At 41.3% G+C, this 21904-nt stretch overlaps 2 pseudogenes; both read left to right on the forward strand.

Annotated features, from left to right (window-relative positions):
• Nucleotides 1-17208, forward strand: part of LOC147454680 (uncharacterized) — a 62948-nt pseudogene extending 45740 nt beyond the window's left edge.
• A 190-nt stretch (nucleotides 17209-17398) lies between these two features.
• LOC147454681 (uncharacterized) lies at nucleotides 17399-20430 on the forward strand (annotated as a pseudogene).
• The last annotated feature ends 1474 nt before the right edge of the window (nucleotides 20431-21904 follow it).

Genomic DNA, 21904 nt, shown 5'->3' on the forward strand with positions numbered 1-21904 from the left:
CTGCAAACACCTCTGCAAACTCATCCACAATTGGACCTGTACCTACATTTCTAATTGTCACCGTGTTCACACTGGTTGCATATCTTGGATGAAGAGTAGAGAACCATTCTTCTTTGGAACTGTGAACCACCTGTTTGAGTATGGAGCACAAGAAGGCTCCAAGATTCCCATTTTGATTTTCTCATTCAGTAGCTCTACTAACTTTGGCAAATGAGCCTTTGGAACCAGAATAGGCCGCAGATTCCAAGGCACATGAGGTATTGTGAAAATTACCATCGGAGCTACAATAGAAGGATCAACACATCCTATCTCATGTGGCTCAAATGCAAAATCCTTACCATGCTTTGAAAGCATTTGTTTGAAACACTTTGTCTCCTCCTGTGTTAGAAACTCCTCGCAACCAATCTGCAACTCTTGAAAAGACTCTTTTGTGAAGGTATGCCCAATCTTTTTAGGATTCCTCAAACTTGGTTGTAAAGAAGCCTACTCAATCTTTTCCCTGTTGTTGGGTGGTAAGGGTGAAGCTATTGGTTTCACCTTCTTTGCTACACTCTTGTATTTAGCTTCAACATGGACTTCTGGGCCAACTGTTTGGCTTTCTTTAAAGGCTTCTATTACTTGATACATTTCCATAGAGCAAACTTCCACAACTTCATTTTCAAGATGCAAATTAGACTCCATTATAGCATCAAGCTCACCCATAGTATCTACAAAAGAAACTTGTTCACACAAACCCAAAACATTTTCAGTAGGCTCTAGCAACCCACTCTTTTTTATGCCTATTTGTACATTATGCACATATTGCCTCTCACATCTCTTCAAATCTTCAAGTTTTGTAAAACATACTGATCCATTCCTTGTTACCAAGGAGCCCGTTGAAAAAGTTTCACCTATTTTTGGATCAGGCGAGACCCTTTTTCTTTCTGTACCACTTCAATCTCGCTTTACAATGGTACTTGGCCAAAACCCATCATTTCTCTATGATCATGAAACTCTTTGCTCACCTTTGGTAGAGGATGTTCTTTGAGGTTGTCAGGATTTCTTTCATGGTTTACACAAACTGTGAGAAATTGGATAGCTCGTTTACCATCTTTGCTACGTATCCTAGCATATACTGAACCATCATCCATTACCTTTGTTTCCATTCGAACTCCCACAATGTAGGGTTGTCCAAGGATGAGATGATATGAAGATATATCCTGTACAAAGACGTTTTGGTCAATCTTTACATCACCTATTGTTACCTTCACACCTGGACATACTGCATACAATTCACCGAATGAATTTTTTGCCACTTTTACCATCCAGCCATGATCTGTGTCCATCGGCCATTTGCACTTGTTGTAGAGACTCTTTGACATTATGTTTATTTCTGAACCATGGTCAATCAAGGCAACAAATGGCTCTTCAAGATCACCTACCTTGACCAAAGTTTCTGTAGTAGCCCTTGCCCAATGACTTCGTGAATAGTAACTCCTAGGAATATCTTCAACTTCTTCATCATCATTTGATAAATGCACTTGCTTCACTCTCCCACTAGATTGGTAGCATCCTACCACAGCTCCATCATCCTCCTTATTTTGCAACTGCATCCCTTGTGTCTTCGAGGTTTCCCCTTCAACCTGTGGACGAGAAACTTCAGCAAGGGTTTGCCTCTTCCTCTTGATGATGTCAATGATCTCCTCATGGAATTCACGCTTTGCAATGCCAAGAACTTCTCCCAGAGTAAACTCGATCTTGCTATTCAATATCCTTTCCTCCAAGACATTCTTTAAATCTGTAGCAACCTCAATATCAGATTGTAGTTTATAAGTTGGGCCTTTTGTCTTACCTTTTTTTGTCTCTTTCTTCTTTCCTGTTATAGACTCCTCCATGAGTACTTCAGGTGGAGATGCTCCATGTGTTGAGGGTGTTTGAGAAGGCATTGAGTTGCTTCTTCCCCCACTTCTAGAAGCTCTTTTTGATGGTCCTTCATCAGCATTCTCACGTCTGCGCTTCTCTTCTACAATCGCCTCATTTTGTTGGCATTTTGTAATGTAGGCATGCACTGAAAATGAGTCCACTGGATCATTCCATCCTGTTTCTAGACGTATGCAATCACCTGCTTCATGTGGAATCTCTTTTGTAAGCTTTCCCTTTTTAGCTAATTGCATGACATTTGGCCAAATTTTACCATGATGGTCACTCACCTGTTCATCACTAAGATGCTCAATTTTTACTCCATAAGTAGCTGCCTCAACTGAAGAGGTGGCATGCTTAGTTGCCATATCTTCAACTAAGGTTTGCATTCCCCCCTTCCCAAAGTTAGTTATCAAGGGTAGACTTGTCTCTCTTAAGTGGATTTTACCATCCTTAAAAAAGACAACATCTTTTGACAAAGCATCACTAAAATCATCACAATCCCTTCGTACATGGTCTGTACTATCACACCAAATACATATATTAATAAACCCTTATTTGGGCTGTTGTCTTTGCCTAGAAAGTGGCCCTGACGGTTGGCCTTTTTCTTCAAGATTTGCAAGCTTCACCTTCAAGTCACGCATTCCCTTCACAAGCTCATCTAGCATGGACTCATCAAACTTTGGAGCGATAAAAGTAGGCTTTACCATTTTGTCAAGAGTTGAGGTGGAAGGACTTGTAGTGTTTACTACCATCTTGTCCCTTCTTCTTTGTCATTTGGCAAGCAGTGAGACAGCACCTTCAACCTCATTCCAGTCGGTCTTTAGTCCTTGCTCAGCATCTTTATCTTCAAGAAGAAGCTCTAAATTTTCTTGAAACTCTTTACCTGCAGCTTGTAAGAAAAGATCTGTCTTCTCTGCATCTAGTATGGCCCTTTCTGTCCTTGTGAGTTGTGCATAGCGCCGCTCAAATTCCCTAAGTAGCTTTGTTATTAATAGTCCTTGCTTTGGCTTGACTACCCATTCTAAGAATGTTATTTTGATCACTCTCTCCGAGTCCTCCATGAAATATTCCTCCTTTAAAGCTACTTTGAGTTCTTCCCAATTTCTCCCATGCCCATCTTTAATTTCCCTAACATGCTCCCTAATTTCTGGAGCAACAACTAGCTCAAAGATTTGAATCATCTCACCTTCTGACACGCGATGCAGCTCCATCTCCTTCACATACTCGCATAAGTACTTGGTTACATCTTTGCCATTGAATTGATCCATTCTGTTGACGACCGCTTGTATGGCCTTCGTTGCTGAAATCTCCCTTCTTTCAGTAGCATGTTGTTGTTGCATGAACGTTGCAAATGCTTGAAACATTTGCATTGTTGATGGGTCAAAATGCATACCTTGTTGCTCAACATGATCACCCATGGTTACCCACAAATTCTCACCCTGCCAGGTTCACGTCGGGTTCACCAAAAATATGTCGATAAATTTGCGGACTTGCCAGGAAACACCGGGCTTATGGCTGTGAGAGTTTGTGAGAGAACTCCAAAGAACTATATGAAGGGGTTAAACCATAGATGCCATGAAGACTAGGTTTGGAAAGAAGTGCAATCAAAGAAGACCCACTCTTTCTCTCTTGCACTCACACACACAAAGAAAGAACACAAAAGAGAATGTCAAAATAACACAAAGATGAAAACATCAAGGCTATGGTCATATCGTATCATGGGTAGTATGAAAGGGTTAATAGATAAGTTAATGGCATTCAATCTTGGCTGACCAAATAGGCTACGAATTGTTCTTTGAAATTGTAGTTTTGTGCTTACCATAATATATATATTTTGTCTAGTGATTGGGATTAATTGTGAATACAAATCCTCTTGGTTCATAACAAGATAACTACGCTTACGTCAAAAGAAAAGTTATAGTCTATGAGATGAGAGGTAGTATAATGGGATTCGGTGATAGAAGTATTTCACTGAGCCTTTCTGGGCCAAAGAGAAACACTATACGTTGTTGAAAGTGTATTTTACGGCTAATGCATACGTTAATTCTAATAGATCGTACAGAGTGAAAGAGATATAAATTATCATCATGTGGATTATTCATCTAGGATAACTCTAGTATGTGTAAAATGTAGATATGAGAGAAGACAAGGGAAGAGAAGAGAAGAGAGTTTCCCTCCCAAGCCCTATTTTTTCCCGTAGGCAATAAGGATACTGCGGGGAGAGATGTACCTATAGCAAGGAGAACCTAAACTTTGTAGAGAGGATAAATTACTGAGAATGAGAGAGATAGGTTTGGTTAAGGAGATGAGATTAGATATATATATATATATGTTGGATTAGGGATGAAAAAGAAAACAACAAGAAATCAAGAAAACATCAATGTAGAACACATCTTACTTGACAAACCCTTCGGCACCATTATTGATGGAGAGAGAAGAAGAGGGGAGAATTCAACTTTGATTGATACGCCAAGTCCACAACCTTCTTTGATTAGAGTTGATCTTCCAAGGATAGCATGCAAGAATGGTTAGTCTTCCTCTAGGAGAAAGTGAAGGCTTAGGCTTATGTTAATGGCTAAGTATAATTAGGCATTACTACTCACTCCCTCAAGAATTCCTCTCATCAATGGCTTAAATGCTTCAGTTCTTTTCAAGGAAGAAGAGGTCCCCTTTTATAGGTGAAGGGAACCCCCAAGGGTTTACACAAGAAGAGAGGAGCCAGTGTGAACAGGAATTGGAAAAGTTGGAAATGAGCTGTCCCTGCATGATGTGGGTAGACTAGGGTCCAGTATTTTGATCATATCTCCTCAACCGTGGCTCCAAATAAAAAAGTAAAAATATGGGCAGAAACTTCAGCTCATTAGCTATGATTTTCATTTTAAAATCGTTTTCCAATTCGGATTGGAACCTTGTGTAAAAAAATAATTAAAATAGGGTCCATTTCTGGCAGCAAAAGTCTTCCTGTGGTCCCCTTAGCCTAGACTTTCATTTGATTCCAAATGACACCTCATGCCATATGAAAGCATGACATTGCTCTTTGACAAAGTTTTGGAATCATGCTTGCAATAATGCATTAAAATAAGTGTATCTTTGAAATCATGTTATCTAGTGTCCCACTAGGATTTGATTCCCTCCTAGTAGCTATTTAAAAAGAAATATAAGTAAAATACATAGAATATATATATATATATATATATATATATATATATATATATATATATATATATATATATATATATATATATATATATATTGGAGTTTACCCTAGATATAGGATCTAGCTAAAGTGTGAGATGATAATGAGATAGTAGAAATAAAGAATCAATGCTTTTTGCCCCAAGTTAAAGAGGCGGAGCTATTGACGCTTTTTCCATAGTATTTTCTGATGGTAAAGTAAGAATAGGTTATCCTTGAGATAAATAATAGGATGAGATAGAAAGCATATTATTATACTTAAATATGCATATGTACATTATAGAAAATATAACTATGTATCTAAAATGTTACAAGATAACTCTTGGAGGATGTGTTCCCACTATGTACGTGCCACAGCACGACAACGCTTCGTACTCCTGTGGGCCTATACATAACCTTAGAATCCCATCGTTTCCATGATGGTACATTCTTTCCGCAAGCATTGTGTAATTTCATGCTTGTCTAACGTCTTCCACCGTGTGTTTGTCGTCAAGATTCATTCCATATGTCAGCAACGGAATAATTTGCTCTGACCATTTCGGTACCATCTCTATATTACACAGGTATGCGTCTGGGAGATCATCATCTATCCTAGTAGCTTTTTCTCCATGTAGTAATCGAGAAAGGTGGTGTGCTCTTTGATGAGTTTTTCCTTTCTTAACTACTACCGTAAAATCAAACTCCAACAACACAATGAACCATCTTATAATTCGTCCCGTGTTACAAGGTTTGTTTACTAAGTACAAGAGTGCCTGATGATCCACAAAGAATGTGAGTTTGTTCGTGAGTAAGTAATGCCAAAATTTATTTACCGCATATATCATACCCAATCCTTCTCTTTCAGTGGTAGTATAATTCTTTTCTGCACTATTGAGTTGTCTACTAGAATAACTAACTGGAGAATCCGTATTACCCTCCCCTGGTTGTGCTAATATACAGCCTATTGCAAATGCCGAAGCATCTATATGTACATGGAAGATCTTTGACCAATCTGGTGCTTTTAGAATTGGTGCAGATACCAGTGCATCTTTTAGTTTCTGGAATGACTCCTCACATTCATTGGTCCAAATGAAGAGCGTGATTAGACTATACAAGGGTTTTGCTATTATAGCGTATATGTAGATAAAACGTCGGTAGTATCCACACTGTCCCATAAATGATTGTACCTCTCGTACAGTGTTTGGTCTTGGCAATTCTATGATCACCTTTACCTTGTCTTTATTAGTGGTTATTCCATTAGCCGATACTATGTGGCCTAAGATTTGACGTTGTCATACCATGAATACACATTTTTCTGGGTTGAGGCAAATCCTATACGTTCTGCATTTTTTGAATACCTTTCTAAGATGATCTGTATGGTCTTCTCTCAATAGAGAATAGACACACAAGTCGTCCACGTAAATATCCAAGAATATTCGCAAGTATTCTTTAAAAGCGTGTGTCATTAATCTCTGAAATGTGGCTAGAGCATTGGTCAAGCCAAATGGCATTACTCTAAATACATATATACTCCATTCTGTTACAAACGCCGTTTTGTATTGATCTTCTAGTTTGACCCCCCATTGGTTATAACCAGAGAATCCGTCCATAAAGCTATAGGCTTGCTTGCTTGCTACTCGTTCCAGGACGTGTTTAGTGATAGGAAGAGGATAGTTGTCCCTTCTTGTTGCTGCGTTTACCTTCTTGAGATTCACACACACTCGTAATTTTCCGTTTTTCTTGGGTACCACCACTATCAGGGACACCCAGTCCGTGTGCTCTATCTCATAAATAAATTCAGCCTCCATAAGTTTGTCTATCTCTTCCTTTATCCTTTTGGCGAATGTCTCATTATATGTGTATGGACGTTGTTTGCTTGGTTTTGCATCAGACTTCAGAGGGATTGAATGTTCACAAATGTTAGGATCCACCCCCTTCAAATCTTTGTACGACCATGCAAATACATCTCGAAATTCCTTAAGTGTTTTGATCAGTAAGTCCTCTTCTTCCCGACCTAGATCTGTGGCAATGTAAGCAGGTCGAGGACTTTCTCCTGGCTCTGCTAAGTCTATTTTCTTGGCGTTCTCTGGCCCATCATAGGACTCGTTTGATTTAGGCTCCCTCATTGGTTGCTGAACCACCAATCTTCTTTCCTGAATGGTGTACTTACAATAGTGAGGAGGTACGTCTATCTTTTTACTCCCATCACTAGCGTTCGTTTTATCACTACTTTCCATTTCAGTTGTCCATACATTTTTTTTTTTTCAACTCATTGTATCTCGTTTTCCGTTCAATTCTCGTCATAATTGGACCACAAGAGACATTCAGTTTTTCTGTTGCAACTCTTTTTTTTGCTTTGCTGGTTTTCTTAGGTTTCAACAGTCTGGACTTAAATCCTGAGTCTTCAACAACCTTAAGAAGTCTTCTTGACACTTTATCCTTAGCACAATCAACAACTTGAATGTTCATAAGGAAATGTGTCTTACCCCTGAACTCCGGAATGGGTCTCAGCCTGGTTGGTAGACTGATATGGTGTCGTTTACTCTTGTATCTTTTTTGGCGTCTCTCACTTTGGTTTGGGAAATTGTAGAAGACGTCATTGTCTTGATCTTGATTGTCATCTCCCTCCGTATTTTCCGACTTCTCGTCATCCGCATTATCCTTGTTTTCACTTTGATCAGAAGAATCATAAAATTCTTCTCCCTCTTGCTTGATTTCTTTAGTGGGGATGTCCACATAGCCTACTATCTTAATCTCAAGTTTCGTTTCTATTTTATTGATCCTCATATTCTCAGTATCTCCATCGTTCTCGTCTTCCTCCACAATTTGCTCAACATGTAGTATGGTATGATATCGTAGCCATTCTCGTCACAAAATTTGGTGGGAGTGACTTCATTGACGCATACATCCAATGTAGCCAAAATTTGAGACCATTTTAGGGGTCGAGCTTCTCTTCAGGAAAAGGTTCTCGTATATAGGCATCGTCTTCCAAGATCCTCTCTAGTGTCCTTTCATTGTGGTCAAATTCACTACATTGAGATGCCCCGCACATCCATATCTCCTTTTTCTTACAGAGCCACGTTGGGACTTCTGATCCACTAATGGTGGCTGAGTCAAATTCTTCCACTTGGGTTCTTGTGACATCATGGTAGCTATGATTTTTCATGTTTACTCGTGTAGTAGTTTCATCATGTCTTAGATACAAATAATCATACCCCCAGTCCTGCACTATTTTGAGTTGCCTCATGAACGGCCTACCAAGGATAATCTCATAGTTGTTCTTCTTGCCGAAATCTACTATGGCAAAGGTATGTTCATACTCTATGCCACAGGAAGATACCACAATTGCCTCAAGCAATCCTATAGGCCTTTCTATGTGCCCATCCGCCAGTTGCAATTTCATTCTAGTTGTTCGTATTGCTAGTTTTCCCCATTTTTTCCATAGCATTTTGGTCGCAATGGAAATTCCAGCTCTGCTATCAAGTATGGACTTATTCTCTATGCCGTTATACTCAACGGGTAGGGCTGTGTTGCCATCTTCACCCTCAGAATACTCTCCGACCTTGTTGAGTGGCACTGGTCTAGTGTTGACTTTCTTCGGTTCTGTGTCATTAAGCTCGGTTTTGAAGAACTTAAGAGGCGTCCTCATACCAAATTTTTCAAGACATTTGCCCACTTCCGTCCACATGCTTGGCCTAATTTTTAACAATTCTGCCAATGTGATTGTACACTTGACCGGAGTGGTCAACAAGTCTGTCAAGATTTTAGTGTCCAATTGATTTGACCCGCCTATTCTTTGAGAAGGTACTCTTCGAATTTTTGACCTTGCCTCATAGTCCCCCATGTATGGTGGCAAAGTTATGAGTGATGCTGGTCTGCTATCTTCGGATGCAACTGAACCATTATCCCCTTGAAATGATTTAACGTCTAAATCCCATGGAGGCTTATTCAAGTTCAACTCCGAGAAAGGCGCTGACTCAACTGTTTTTGTCTCATATTTTTCTTGAGCTTTTATCACCGTTTCCCATAGCTCTTCAATCGAATTTTCTTCCACGATAGGGGTATATGGTGGAAAATCTTTCAGTGATTCATCAGTGCTATTAGGCACGTCTCTTGCATCCTCTACATCCGGCAAGGATTTAACCTTTTCTATCTTGTCAGGTATCCTTTGTTCGGTTTTGTGAGGTGTTTCATTTTTTGGTGGTTTGATTACTCTATCTCCCACTTCCATAGGTGGAGGCTCCAGTAAAGCTTGTGCAGTTTCAATCAGCTGTTTGCACATCTCTAGTCTCTGTTTTTATATCTTTGGATATGGATATGTCATCCACCTTTGCTCTAGATTCTGTCTCTTCTTCAATCTTGCTTCATACGCTTGCAAGATTGCATCTAAGGGTTCATTGATCTTAACTACCAATACCGACCCTCCTGAGCTTGCACTTCTTGGTCCCTCTGTTGATTTTAGAGAGTTGGACTCTCTTTGCTGTTTAAGTTGCTCTCGAGCTATCGTTAGCTCAGCTTCTACATCTTTTTGTTTTCGCTCACGTCTAGCTTTCATTTTTGCTCTTCGTTCTTTCCAAGGATTATCACGACTGATGCTAGACTTGTCAGTCTTGATTTCTTCTTGATTTTCATCGTTACTCTTAGGCTAATTGTCATTTTTCCTTGTTTGGGCTCTCGTCAAGACCTTAACAGAAATCGGAGTTTCGTTTTCTGACCCTCCACTCGAAGGCAGTGCTCCCAGCATATTCAAGGTAGTTTTTGCTCCTTTGCTCAGATTTTTAGGGCAATCAGGGATCAAGTGAGTAATTCCACACTCGGTGCAATATGCGTTGACCCTAATGATTTCATCATGAGGGCAGTCCCTCAGCCAATGGTCTCCACCACACTTGTAGCATGGTCCCTTAGGCTGTTGAGGTGCTCCTGGAGCTCTTCTTTGTTGGTGTGCAATTCTTTGCCCGCTCATGCCTCCGTTGGCTATGAGCAACAGTGTTCTTTCATCCAAGCTATATCTTCCTTCCCCCGCTGCCTGTGCAGCAGTTGGTGGTCCTGTATTTCCTATCATTCTCCATGGTTCTGGTGTAGAGGGTTCTTCCGGTGGATAATAGACGGAGTTTGCTGCATATCCATTGGGCTCATCGTAGTATGCATGCATAGGTACCAAAGCCTTCTCATCCGACTCAGTAACTTTGGGTGTGTATCTTATGCCGACTGGTCGTAATCGTGGTAGGGGTGGTTGTTGTCCCAACATTGGTTGTGGTCTTTCTACACCTACAGGTTCTAGTAGGTTGCCTGTCTGATATCTAGGCATCGGTGGGACTTGAGGGGATGTCGCCTGAGCTTGCGGAGCATATGGTCATTCTCTCACATATCCCTTGTTATAATAACACTCCTCCGTCCCATGGTTTGTCCATTTTTGTTCAATCGCACACCTTTTTGGTTGTTTAGCTTGTGGTTTGGAATACAAGTTAATATTTTAAAGCACTTCCTCTACAAGCTTCTCTTGGCTCACCGCTACTTCTCCTTTCGGTGTTGTCTTAGCAGACTTGCTTCCGCTTTGTTGCGAGGAAGAATCATTGTCAAGATTGTTGAACTCACCCTCTTTGTAGACCGCACAATTGTCCACAAGGTATAGAGACTCCTTGGTTAAATCATTCAACGTCGTGCTCCTTTTCATATGTAAGTCCTTCTGGAGATCTGCATTCCTTAGTCCTTGGATAAATATAAGCATAAGTCTGGACTGAGTTGGAAATTCTTCCACGGGGCAGAACTTAACATATCTTTTTAATCGGAGGGCTGCCTTTCGCACAAACTCTCCATCTTTCTATTTGAATTTATGGATTTGTGAGACTGTGTTATGAGCTATTCCCCTTTGTGAGAATTCTTCGATAAACTCATCAAACACTTCCTCCATAGACTCAAAGTCTCTTCGCTCCACTGAATCAAACCATGTAGCAGCATCATCCTCTAAGGTTAAACCAAATCCTGCAAATTGGGTAGGAAAGTCTAACACCTCTTCAACTCTAATTACACGCACAAAGGTGCTACATGATCTCTCGGATCCCTGCTTCTCGTATATTTCTTGTTTACCCATTTTTGCACTTGAGAAGGTCTAATTCTACGATGGTCTACAAATCTCATCATGGGATCTCCCCGTCCTACTCGATATACTTCCTCTGGTCTTCTGTAGTGGCCAGGTTCCTCTCCCAATGGTGCTCCTAAGCCATAATTTATAACAGTTCTCGCAAGAGATGGTTCATCTTTCCGAACTCATTCTAGGGGTGGTCTTCCAGGCTCAGTTGACCCCTGAGTCTTTGGCTTACTCTCTCCTTGATACTGTGCATAGAGTGGTGGTTCTTGTAAATCCCTTAGCCCTCGTGCGGTTTGATAACCCTCTCGGGTTTGGTCTTGTTCTAATGTAGCACTCTGTCGAAGCCATGCCTGCAATGATGGCTGAGTAGCTGGTTGGTCCTGGTAGTTGAACTTTGGTTGTCGGGTAGAATGTGAGGTAGCATCATACTCTTCTGAAAAGGGATTTGTCAACTTGCTAGGGGTGTAGTTGGATCTTGGTACTTCGTCGGGGCCATAGGTTGATGCTCCCCGGAACTGTTGCCTTTTCAACCTCCTCTGGGAGAATACGTTTGTATTCTCGCCCGTATCTGTCAACAAAAACAATATCCTTCCCCATAGCAGTTTCATAAGAGAATAAGTAAATAACCTTGTCTTTGCTTAATTCATTTGGGTAGGGTTCCTTGCATCGAAAGTAAGAGACTATTCCCTCGCTTTCATGCTTATAAATCCCCGCATTCTCACTATAGGTTGGTACCCTGGTTGTTTTCTTATCATACATAAAGAGCGCTCCAGGTCGATCAATGTTAGGAGGCGGTTCTTGGGTTTCTGAAACCATTTTCCCTTTTACCACTTTATCTCCATATCTGTTGTAATTCTCAGGGTTACTAACTATCAGATAATGGTTCCCCTTTTCGTCTCGGAATCTGTCTCCATCATCATAGACTCGAATTATCACCAGTCTCTGAGCCGATCTTTCTTCAATACAAATACACTTGCGTCCTCGATAGTCAGAATAAACTAAGGCTCCCCTCGAGTTTGTTCCTTCCAAGAAGATTATAGTGAACTTGGTTTTGTTTAAAGGATGTAGGGAGGTTCTCCCCCCTGGCATTGGTCCTTCACCGTTGAACCCTCCTTGTTGTTGACTCCCCATCATGAAGAAGGACTTTTCCGACGAAGTGTTAGTATCACTACCCTCTTCAATGATCGGTGCTAATGGGTCTAGTCTCGTCTGAGTTACACTCTCTTCGGTGGACGTGGTGCTTACTTGACTTTTGACACTTTTAGCTCCTGACTTAACAAAGGCTCCCGACCTTAAATACATAAGAATGAAAGCTGTTTTGCAAACTTAAATCTTACCTGGACTCCTTCTTGTGCAGCTTTGTGATGATCTCCTCCTGGGATCTACACAAGTATGGTTAGTCTGTTCACAAGGTTTTTCCTTGAATCACAAAAAATCTTTCAAGTATGTACAGCAACCACTTAGTCAGTCTTCTGGTGGTCCAATTTCAAAAATGAAATGATGACTGGGATCTATATGGAGAGTATGTCCTAGAAGTTTAGTCACAAATTGCAAAATATGTCTGAATCGCTATTTTGTCAGTCTATCGTGATAGACTGACAATTTGCTCAGCATTAAGTCAATTTAAAATTGTGACTTCACCCTTGAGTTTCAGTTACCCTCTATAGCCTATTCCTCAAGTTTTATGAAGTTTGGAAACTTGGGTTGGGTTTTGGTCCCAATTTAGTATTTTAGTCAGAGCCTGATTCTCTATCTGGGCCTTAGATTGACTTTCAGTGATCTAAATGCCTTGAAATTTGGTGTGTATGCTATATAGGCTCTGATAAAGCTCTCCCTCTGGAAAATTTGAAAGAAAAGGTCCCCAACAACAGTTTCCCTAGTCTATCACGATAGACTTGGCATTTTCTCCATTGTTAGCATTTTTCTCAAGTTTTCTCCACAGCTGGTTCAGCCTCTCCTTGCGTAGTGCATTGACAAATTTTGGCACTGTTTGGACATATAGTCAAAGCCTTCTTGCCCTTGTCTCTGAATTCAGACTCAAACACCAGTTTTGAAGTTTTGTGGTCAAGATGGTGTTCAGTTTCACTCAATTTTTGTGAGTACCCTTGTATTGAATCTGTGTTAAATCTGTGGTATAATAGTTTTTTCCTTGTTGTTAGTCAATCACCACCTTCATCAGTCTATCGCGATAGACTAGGCAGAGAGCAATGGGGGTTTCATTTTTTGTCTATTTTTGGACAGTTGTGTTCTCTGTGCCCATATAAGTCTATCCCCCAAGTTTTATGAAGTTTGGACTTATTTTGACCTTGGACTCAAGCACTTCACAAATTTCACTTTTCTCTTGGCGATTCACAACTCAATTGCACTTGAAGTGATGCACATTTGATGACACTTCATCTTAAACGTGTGAATATCAATCGTACCTCATGACACAGTCAGTTTACCCTAGGCTAATGGTTATATCTCTTCTTGGCCTTGTTAGGGTCACTTAGTGTTTTCTTATGAGAATCATCTGTTTCTTTTTGTTGGTTTTGGTAGCAATTTTTATGTTTTCTCAAGTGTTGGATCATAAATTTCAATGTCTACTCTTTTCACCACCTTCAAGGGTATATGGTGTGGGTTTTTCTTTCAAGGCAAGCAAATAGCCTTATTATTTCTTCTTTTTGTTTGTTTTTGCGTTTTTACAATGTTTTTCTACTCTATTTCTACACAAGTATAACAAGCACTCAAAACCAAACACCATAACTCCACATTATCCTACTTAACTAAATCAAACTAGTCATAGACCCTCGGCAAGACACAGGCTTCCAGGATATCCACTAGACCTCGGGATACTCTATCCTGGATCTTGTTCTAAAAGTTTAAGCTCTCTCTAGTTGAAACTAAAGTAAGCTAACCATCACACGAGTGACATAGATCTCCCTACTTAAGGTCTTGTGTCCCCGGTAGCGGCGCCAATGTTTTAGGGCATAACTACTCCCCTCTTCGTGCTCGCAAGCGCGACACAGACAACATACTTATGATCCGATGACACGACTAACCCGCAGGTGCACATAGGCAATCTCGTTAGCTTGTCAGGCTGAGACCAATCTACACATACGCACTTTCATGATGCATCAATCACTAACCTCGGTAGAATGCAACCCACTCTATCCCTAAATGCTCACAACACCGTTTACACCTCCAATGAACTCGGAATCGCATCAAACTTACTAGGCACGATCCTCTCCATAGGATATACTTACCTATAAGTCTAATCTCACCAGATTTGAACCCTAGTTATCTCGATTACAGTCGCGATAGACTCACAGGTCATAATCCAAAAGTGGGCGAAACCTAAGTCTATGAATATCTATGTGTAGCTAATCTCTTTCTCTTTCCATAGAGCACTTGATTGTTGAAAACAAACACTGTTTGTGTTACTTACAAGCAAAACAAGCTCGATGAAGGATCGATCGCGAACAGCTCAAAAATATGAATGTGTGGCGTGGGCGCGTAGCTCTTGGAGAGACTACCGCGATGATGTGGTCACGTCATGAATCCGGTGAGGGAGAAACGTGTAGCGAAGAGGATAAGACACACTCACTCAGTCTCTCTCTCAGACTCGTACGACACAGGATTAATAATCAAAAATGTTATCTTTAAAATGGTTCTAAGGTGACTTTTATACTTGAGTCACCTTAGCTCAAAAATGTACATGGGTTCTCTTCCTCATAATTACAAAGTGGGAACAAATATGGGTCCTGACTGACTGATTAATCTTTACATAACCCAGACAAGTGGATCAAAATGATAAGACGTCTTTGACATAAAAATGGGAATTTGATAGGCTTTACAAGATGGGCTCACTACAACAGTTGGACAAATGGGGCTCCAACACTTACCCTATCATATTGGGCAGACCATGGCTTCTTGCAATGGGGGCCAAGCAGGATTGGGGAAAAGGGGTATTTACTTTATTTGATAAAGAGAATGATAGACAGGTGATGCTTGATCTAGAGACGAGGGAGAGTTGCTCTCATCCCATGGCAAAGGATGAGGGAGATGATTTTACAACAAGCTACGAATGCCAAACGGAGTCAACCTATGATGAAGTCTACACAGATACAAAAGAGGTAAAGAGTGATGATGATCTCCTCCATGTTGATGCTGATCTCTTTGGGGTTACTATCGATAACTCTATTCCAAAAGAAGGTATGCAATCTCAAGTTTCCCCTTTTGATGCCCAAGAGGTAAGAGGTATGCTATGAGAAGACTTAAGAAAGAAAGAGAAGGAAATTTATGTGCAACTCTGTGCATCCTATCCTAATTTGTTTGCCCACTGAGTATAAAGATTTGCGAGGTGCCGAGGAAGTCGAACATAGGATCATACTCAAGGAGGGGCATAAAACAAAGGCGCAAAAGCTAAGGAGGTTAGGGGTTCAGTAGGAGGCTCTCTGGCAGGAAATCGACAAGCTATTGGATATGAGTGGGTCTCCCCGGTTGTCATAACACCTAAGAAGGATGGAAAATGGTGAGTGTGTGTTGATTATAAGCCTTTAAATGCTGCAACCAAGCGGAACTATTATCCTTTACCCTTTCAGGATGAAATTTTAAATCAAGTTGCAGGTCACGAAAGGTACTCTATTGTGGACAGCTTCTTTGGGTACTTCCAGATAGGCATTGCACTTGAAGACCAGTTGAAAACCACTTTCATTTCTCCATGGGGCTGTTTTGCCTACCCAAAATGCCCTTCGGCTTGGTGAATGCCTATGCAACTTTTCAAGATTGGATGAATAAAGTGTTTGGTCCCTTCCTTGGTAAGTTTATCAGAGTTTTCATGGATGACATAGGGTGTTACATCTCTAGGAATGATCATTTGTCAAAGTTAAAGTTATGTTTTCAACGACTGGATGAAGCGGGTGGTAAATTGAATCCCAAAAAATGCAAGTTAGCTCAACCTTGAGATCATTTGCTAGGGCATGTGGTCTCAGAGAATGGTATTGAAGCTGATCCCAAAAAGGTAAAGGCTCTTGTGTTGATGGAGCCTCCAAACGTGCTACAGGTTTGGCATCATTTGTGCATAAGTTGAAATACCTCTCTCGCTTCTGATGCTTTCATAGTACGTATACCCTCTTAAAAATGAGTCAACAGGTTCATGGCTTTCAATGGAATGAGGACACACAGGTAGCTTTTGACATGGTTAAAGAAATCTTATATCAATTGCCTATTGTTTGTCCTCCCAACCTTGAGGATGATTTTTATGTTGCTATGATAGTGGGTACAGCTGCAATTGGTGCACTCCTACTACAAAAGGTCGGACTGTGCTACAAACTCGTCTACTTTGAGAGTCGGGTCATCAGTCCAGGAGAGATGTCTTACACAGAGGCTGAGCAATGGGTGATCACTGATGACACTAGTGTTTGCTTGCAGGAAGTTCAAAGTCCATTTAATTGTTCGCAAGTTTTATGTGCTTACTTCTAACAATTTATTACCTGAAGTGGTGCTTCACCTATGACCAGGGAGGTGCATTATGAAGTGGGTGCCAGAATTACAAGAGTTCAATTTTGAGTTTAAAATTTGTCACACTTGCACGTCACATCTCGCAGACGTGCTGGTAAATAAGCGTGTGGATTTTCCTATGTATCTGAGGGTGGTTCGAGAAGAGGCAAATGATGAACCAGATCTAAACGAATCTTTGTCATGTGGTTCGATGGTGCTTAGGAGGGTTGTCCAAAAAGCTGGAGGTGGAGTCGTTATACAGGATCCACAAGGTAACACTATTTTTTCAAAAGCTTATGATTTGGAGGATGTGCATACAAACAAGGAGGCAGAGTACTTGGCTCTCCACTTGGGCCTTAAGCAGTGTATTGAGTTTGGGATATCCAGGCTCATAGTGAAGGGAGATGCTCTTTTGGCTATCAAAAAACTCTTAGGGAAATGGCAGGTGAAGAGGGACTCTCTCAAGAATTGGTTTTTTTCTGTTAAAAATTTATTGATGTTTTTTGAAGTTGTGCAATTCAAGCATGTTAGGAGGGAGCAAAATCAAGAAGCTGACCAGTTAGCCAGTATAGCCGGGTAGAGATGCACATGGAAAGTTTATATGTGGAACCTACCAGCTATGCAGACAGGGAGACACTAAAAGACGTTGATGATTTCTTGAGCACAAGTCAAGGTCCCGCAGGCATGTGCAAGCTACAAAGAAAAAGGATTACCCAAAAGGCTAGCAAGTTCACTTTGATAGGATAAGACCTTATGGTATACTGCCATGATGGAGTATTGAGGAGAGTTCTCTACAAGGAGGAGATCGGCATAATTTTGACACAATGCGATGAAGAAAGCGGGCATCAAGGTAAAGATCAGGTACTCTTTCGCATTGTCAGAGCAGGTTTTTGGTGGCCATCTCTTGTACAAGATGTTCATTATTGGTGTAAGACATGTCACGAATGTCAAGTTATGGGTGAGCAGCATTTAGTAGCAGAGTCACAAGGGGCTATCTTGGCCCGAAATGCATTCGAAAAGGGGGGATTGGGCGCTATTGGCCCGCTTCCCAAATCTACAAGTGGAAAAAAGTACATCTTGGTAGCTATCGACTACCTCACTAGGTGGGTAGAAGCCAAAGCAATCAAGGAGGTAAATGCTTTTTCAGTTTCTCAATTTGTATTTGATTCTATCTGTTGTCGGTTTGGAGTGCCATGGGTTTTGATATCAGATAGAGGACAGGGATTCCACAGAAAGCTAGTACGTGCATTCGTAGAGAAGATGGGAATTCAACACACATTCTCGTCCCCCTATCACCCACAGTGTAACGGTTTGGTTGAAAATGCAAACGGTCAAATCATTAAAATGCTTACCAAGTATATTTATAAACAGGTGGAAGACTGGGAGGGTAATCTTGATAAGTGCTATGGGCCTACAGAACTTCTTATAAAGTGGCCACCAATTTCACTCCTTACAAACTCGTGTTTGTCAAAGAAGCAGTCTTACCTGTACACATCCAATTAGGTGCATTAAAAGGTTTATGGCGAGTTAATGTGAATCAAAAAGATGTTTTGCAAGACAAAATCACATACTTGGAGACTTTGAAGATGGATCGAGAGGCTGCAACAGATTTCTATGTGCAACAAAGAGAGAATCGTGTGACGAAGTTCAACAAAGATTAACAAAGAAGGAGCTGCATGAAGGTGATTTGGTCATGAAGTACGAGAGCTACCTTGATTTCACATTTCAGAAAAAGCTCAAAAAGAAGTGGATTGGACCCTATAGAATTTCCAAAGCTTTCCCTAATGGTACTTATCAGTTAGAGCGGTCCAATGGTAAGCCTCTTTGACACAGGGTAAATGGAGTTCGTATCAAGGTCTACTTCGACAGGGCTCTCACGCCAAATGTTAATCAAGTTTTTGTTGAAGGAGCTAGGCATCCCACTTAGGGGTGTAATCTAAGATAGTACATAGACATAAATAATACTTTGTACATATGGCTTTATTTCATCTTTGCATAGTGTTAGCAAGTTTACAATTTTTAAACAATAAAAGCTTGGGCTGGTTGAACATAAATGTTCAACCAGGGGGTTGGACAATGATGGTACAGCTGAGCTATGTCGGCACAAGTTAATGATTCCTGGATTCATATGGCATCATGCAAATACAGGACGAGATGGTGGAGTCAGTACCAAATGCCAACAACCGAAATTTTTCCCATGATGTGTATGCCAGATGTGGCAATTAGCAGGTCAGGCATTGGTTTTTAATCTCTAATAATTGAAATACTCGCAGTTGCAAGGATTTTCCTCTAGGGCTACTCTATGGTTTAGTTATTTGGCGACGAGGTTCTTTTTGGAGGACTATTGCACGGTTAAAGATTGAACGAGGCTAATTGTCATGATTACGGAAAGTTCGTGGTGGTCAACACTTTGAGTGTCCGCCACTATCAGCAAATGACAGAGCAATTGAAGTGAGACTCCAAAGGGGCGGCCAGGGCTACTTGAAGCTGGGAGTATTCGAACTCGGCGACCACGACCTTGAGTTTTACAAATTTTGCGTAGCTTTTAATTGCGATCTTCCTTGGGTGGGAACAACATGCTATGTAAGTGAAAATCTTGAGTTCTAAAATAACGCCATTCTTTAAGAAAAAACCAGAACAAGCTCCCGGGGAGGTCACCTAATAAAAATGTAACCTATCACGTGAGTTCAACAGAAGGGTATTTAAAGTTCTTAAAACTTACAGAAATATATATACAGAAGGGCATTATTTTTTCAAATTTAAAAAAAACTTACAGATTTTAAAAGAAAAGGGTACATTATATTCCTAGCAAAATTCACAGATAAGGGGTTTTACAAACATGTCTTGAACGCACGTGATATGGTAGGTTTACACATAATGAACCCCCCGAGAACGAGCTACTGTGTTTAGGGTGGTGCCACCAGATGGCGGGCTAGAGCAGGGAAAGTTGATAAAGGGTCAGCCATGCAGTTCAAGGCCACCAAGTGGAGCATGGATTGAAGCAACCAACAAGTTGAGTTCCGTCCTGTGTACAGGTGGAAGTCATGTAGGGGAGAAGTTGTCCACAGCATGTGAAAAGAGGAGGAAGTTGCACCAGATGGGGGGGTTGCCAGGTGCGTGAGCAAGAGGCAGGAGGATCCATCGTGAAGAGAAGGAAAGGGGGAGAGGAATAGGATATTGAACCGGGACTAAGGAGCCGCCGGGGGTGATCAACAACAAGGAGAAGGAGAGGGCGCTGAGAGAGACTGTTGGGGGTGTGAGGAGCGCTATTGACAGTTTGCAGGAGGCTATAGTTGGGAGAGAAGGCCTAGAGGACCAGATTAAAGTGGTCTTCCAAGAGGTTTGCAAGCAAATAAAGGCGCCGGAGGGGATGAGGAGCCGCCAGGGGCCATCAACCAAAAGGAGAAAGAGAGAGGAGGAAGGAGTTACAGCAAGGGTTGCCCATGAGGCTGCTGAAAGGCAAGCAGCTTTGGAGTAGAGAAGGCAACAGAAGGCCTTGGCTTTGGGGTTTGAACTGGAAAAGAGGTCTCTTTCTCGAGCTGCCCTACAGGCTGATCAAGAAAGAGAATTCCAAGGGCAAGAGGAGGCAGAACGATTGGCACTCGAGAAAGCAGAGGGAGAACCATCAATTGCAAGGGCGATTCCTAGAGGGCTGAAAACTGACTGCAGGGAAATTGCGAGCTGAGGGCAGCCAATTGTTTTGGAAGAAGGAGTGACCAGGTGTGTTGAAGGAAGGCCATACGTGTAGGGGTCGACCTCGGTCGTATCTGTATATGTTGCATTAAAGACTATCCTAACTCTAATCAAAAGCTAATTATTCTGCCCACTCCATCTATTGTCTCTTGACATCCTTTTTTGTGCTCAAAGTTTGGGGCTTGTGTGTGGACCCTTGGAGTTTGTGTATAGGAAAAGAGAGAGAGAGAGAGAGAGAGAGAGAGATAGCATGTGTGAGTGCAAGAGAGTGCAAGAGATGGGAGGGAATGATTGCTGCTATGTTATATTGCTCGAGGTGTGTGCTATGTGTTGAGCTATTGGCGAGTTTGTGTTGTTAAGGTGCATATAGCTAGGCGGATGTAGTCGTGAATTGTGCAAATTTTGAGCTTACTAGTAAAGTCATACAGAAAATACAGTGTGTGTGAGTCTGTCCGAGTGGCTTGGGGTGCTGGATATCTGTTGGGCTATAGAGAGGCATCTAGTTTGTGTATTGTGTGTGTTCCAATTTCCCCCATTCCACCACCCTGGCACAATCAAGCTTGGAAACAAGTGCCATTTCTTGGTAGTCAACCACAGGGGAATGTTGTAGTTGATGATCGATGACAACTGGCCATACAATGTGAGATGTTGACCTCTAACCGAATGGATTTACGACATCTATAGCCACACCAAGGCACTAATTTTGAGCTTCCCTTGCAAAATTCGGCCATGTGTCATCTATATGCTTCCAAGCCGTGAAATCTGCAGGAATCCATAGCACACCATCCGAGGATCTATTTTCCTCGTGCCATGATGCTAGGGTGGCCATGGAATTACATTCATAAAAATGTTTGATGCAAGGCAGCAGAGAAAAGTGTTGCAAAACCTTCTATGAAATTTGTTTTCCATGGAGATCTACTCGATATCTCTTGGAATCACATTTCGGACACTTCTCCATTTTTATGCATTTCCCTCTGAAAAGAATGTAGCCGTTAGGACAAACGTGAATAGAATTTTAATCCATCCCCAAGTTTCACAAGATCTTTCTTGCTTCCTCTGTGGAATCTGGCATCACATTATCAGCTGGTAGTATGTGCTCTTTGAGCAATCTACAGAACCAAAAAAATGTGGTACACTTGTGTAAGTAATCTATTGGATCATTATACATTTAGAGTTTTTGATTGAATTAAACACATTGAAATAGATCACCTGAAAAGTGTTGTGACGCTAGTGTCACTCCATCCAAACTTTTGCTGCATGTTGAGAAGAGTCAGGAACACCTTTAATCTAGACACACGTGCTCCAACATACAATGGCGTATCGGCTTCACTTTTCATGTCATCATAGATAAGCCTTTCTAAATCTATGATTGTCTTGAACATTTCATCAATCTTGGGCTCATACATAGCGTTGTTGGGAATGTGGTTTGCATGATCACCCTCCGAGCTGTCAGAGGCTACATCTTGTGGCCTCACATATGCTGCTTGACCGAAGGTATGCGAACACGTCTATTGGGTCGTAAGATTGTTGTTTGTTGGCTAGCGTCAGAGTCCGACGAGTTGTAAT

The sequence above is a fragment of the Adiantum capillus-veneris genome, chromosome 7 (assembly GCF_014529385.1).
Source record: "Adiantum capillus-veneris isolate H3 chromosome 7, ASM1452938v2, whole genome shotgun sequence".
NCBI classification, from domain to species: domain Eukaryota; kingdom Viridiplantae; phylum Streptophyta; class Polypodiopsida; order Polypodiales; family Pteridaceae; genus Adiantum; species Adiantum capillus-veneris.